Source organism: Octopus bimaculoides, chromosome 10 (assembly GCF_001194135.2).
Source record: "Octopus bimaculoides isolate UCB-OBI-ISO-001 chromosome 10, ASM119413v2, whole genome shotgun sequence".
In the NCBI taxonomy this organism is placed as follows: Eukaryota; Metazoa; Mollusca; class Cephalopoda; order Octopoda; family Octopodidae; genus Octopus; species Octopus bimaculoides.
The window spans coordinates 71,468,173-71,471,161 of NC_068990.1; the positions used below are offsets into that span (position 1 = coordinate 71,468,173).

The 2,989-nt window shown below is 37.7% G+C and overlaps 1 protein-coding gene across 1 annotated transcript in view; it reads left to right on the forward strand.

The window, feature by feature from the left end:
* LOC106871863 (dual specificity tyrosine-phosphorylation-regulated kinase 4-like) overlaps nucleotides 1-2,989 on the forward strand; it is a 63,394-nt gene that overhangs the window by 3,005 nt on the left and 57,400 nt on the right. The window lies entirely within an intron of this gene.

Consider the following 2,989-nt stretch of genomic DNA (forward strand, 5'->3'; position numbering starts at 1 on the left):
ATGGTCTTCTACACAGCTTCCGTCTACCAAATTCACTAACAAGGCATTGATTGGCCTGGGCCTATAGTAGAAGACTCTGGCCCAAGTTGCCGTGTAGTGGGACTGAACCCGAAACAAGTGGTTGCAAAGTAAGCTTCTCAATCCACAGCGATGCCTGTGTCTATAAGAAAAAAAAATAACTACGGATACGCTCGACATACAACTGCCACTTCATAGAATCGTCCCAATCCTGTCTTTTATTTCAAGTTCAATGTATCTTGGACTGATATTATCCAATGAGATCTTCCATAACCACATGTTTCCGGATTGAGTCCCACTGCATGGCATCTTGGGCAAGTGTCTTTTACTATAATAGCACCGAGTCAACCGAAGAAAGCCTCGTGAGTGAATTTGGTAGACAGAAACCGAAAGAAGATATACATGCACACACATACATACATACATGCACACACATACATATGTGTGTGTGTGTGTGTGTGTGCACGCGCGCGTGTGTTTGTGTTTGTCTGCCACTGCTGATGCTGGTGTGTTTACTTCCCCGTAACTTAGCGGTTCGTTAAACTAGGCCGACAGAGTAAGTACCAGGTTGAAAAAAATAAGTATTAGGATCGATTTGTTCAACTTAACCAGTGATTCTCAGCCATTTTTTTTTTCTGCTTATCGACCTCTTTCGATTCCTATTTTACTCTAAGAAAATTCTCCAAAAATACTCAGGCATCATCATCATCATCATCATCATCATCATCATCATCATCATCATACAGGAGTTCCCTCTGATACATATTTAGAACAAAACAACACAATCCCCGAGGAAGTGCTATCGGCGATGTGTCGGCGGCGGTGGGTAGGTGTATGGTTGGCTGGCTGGCTTGGTGGATGTTAAATCGGATAAACACGTGTGTTTCGCATAGGACAAGGTCAGGTTATGATGACACTTTGAGAATCATAAAAACCACGAAGTAAACTGATTGACTGACTGACTGATATCAAAATAATCTCTTAAGATACTACTTTCTAATCAGCAAGACGAGCATCTATCTATATACAGGAGCTTCTATGTGGTTGCTTGACTTGTTAGAAATAGCAGTCAATTCTTCCTCACACCATATCCTACAGACTTAACCCATTTGCATTCAAATTAGCCCGTCAAATATAATGCTTAGCTATTCACATGGTTTGGAATTAATCATGCGTTATTTCGTAGCTTCGGTACTTCGATGGCATGATTGTTTATTTTTAGAATGACATTGTAGGGTTGGTGTGAGGGGCTGGATCTGGCCACTTTTAACGTAAAACAGGGTCGGATATGGACGGTTTAAATGCTAAAGGGATTTCTAAAAATAGGAAAAGATTTGGGGTACTGTAATCTTAATGGTGACAGATGATGCTCTGATTGGACGAAGGAAACTCAAACGATGTTTCCATTGGTTTATATTTGCAAACTGTTCATACTGTTTGCTGATGACGGTTTACGTCCCCGTAACTTAGCGGTTCGGCAAAAAGGAACGATAAAGTACTAGGCTTACAAAGAATAAATCCTGGGGTCGATTTGCTCGACTAGAGGCGGTGCTCCAGCATGGCCGCAGTCAAATGACTGAAACAAGTAAAAGAGTATATTATTATTAATCATTATTATTATTATTATTATTATTATTATTATTATTATTATTATTATTATTATTATTATTATTATTATTATTATATTCCACAAGGCACCCCATCCAATGCTCTAATAATTCCGCCGATCCACTTCGTTGGACTGGTATATTTCATCGACCCCACTCCTCACCAAAGGATTTATGGTAAAGTTGACCGTAGGATTTCAGATAGAGAAGTTGTGACGTATAATTTACCAAATACAGTAGCAGAGCTAGGGCGTGTGCCACCCGGGGCAGCCCTCGGTTTTTCCGCTTTACTCCCACCCGTGCTCCCATAAAAAGTACATATCGCATGGAAATTTGCTCTCAAACCTTCGCCTGTTCAAAACATTCACATAAATTTGTCCTAAACGTCCATGTTTATTTTCAGACTTTTAGTTAACCCTTGTTTCATATGTTCTGAGTAATATAAAAGCTTTCCTTTCATAAGTCCCTACTTACTCTGGTGGTTGAAAAAAAAAAATTGGCGTCTATGCATCATATAAGATACATGGACGCCAAGGAAATATGTCCAGTATATCACGTGATACACAGGACAGACAAACGGTTAAAATTATATAAATCATTTATCTGTTACTTGTTTCAACCATCCGTCTAGTATTCATTTATTTTATCGCCCCCAGAAAGTGGGAATAGGCACAATCGATCTTGACGAGTTTTAAACTCAAGAGTTTTAAGGTACACAACTTAAATACCTCAAGTTATTTTCTCCTTTACTCAATCAATTGTGCTAATCAACTTCCCTGGAAAAAAAGATTAAAACAAATGCGAATATGATAATATATTTTAAACGTGTGTTATAAATTAGTTTAACACGATTCTTTCGTAATGCAGCTATATATTATTATATAGAGCTGAAGCAATAGTTATTTATATACATTTTTACAAAGCAAAACATTGTACTTCAAAAATCAGAACTAACATATGAATTGCTAGAACTAAAGCCTATAGCTCTCTCCCGCTCTTTCTTTCTTTCTTTCTTTCTTTCTTTCTTTCTTTCTTTCTTTCTTTCTTTCTTTCTTTCTTTCTTTCTTTCTTTCTTTCTTTCTTTTTTCTCTCTCTCTCTCTCTCTCTCTCTCTCTCTCTCTCTCTCTCTTTGTTTTCACTTTTACTTATATTAACTTTGCTTTTCTCTCCCTCACTATATATATATATATACGCGTTCATATATACACATATATATGCATATGTGTATACACGTTCACGCACACCCACGAGCGCCCACGCACACACACACACACACACACACACACACACACACACACACATGCTTACATATATCTATATACATTTATATACTTATGTGTGGGTTATGCATGAGTTGATATATA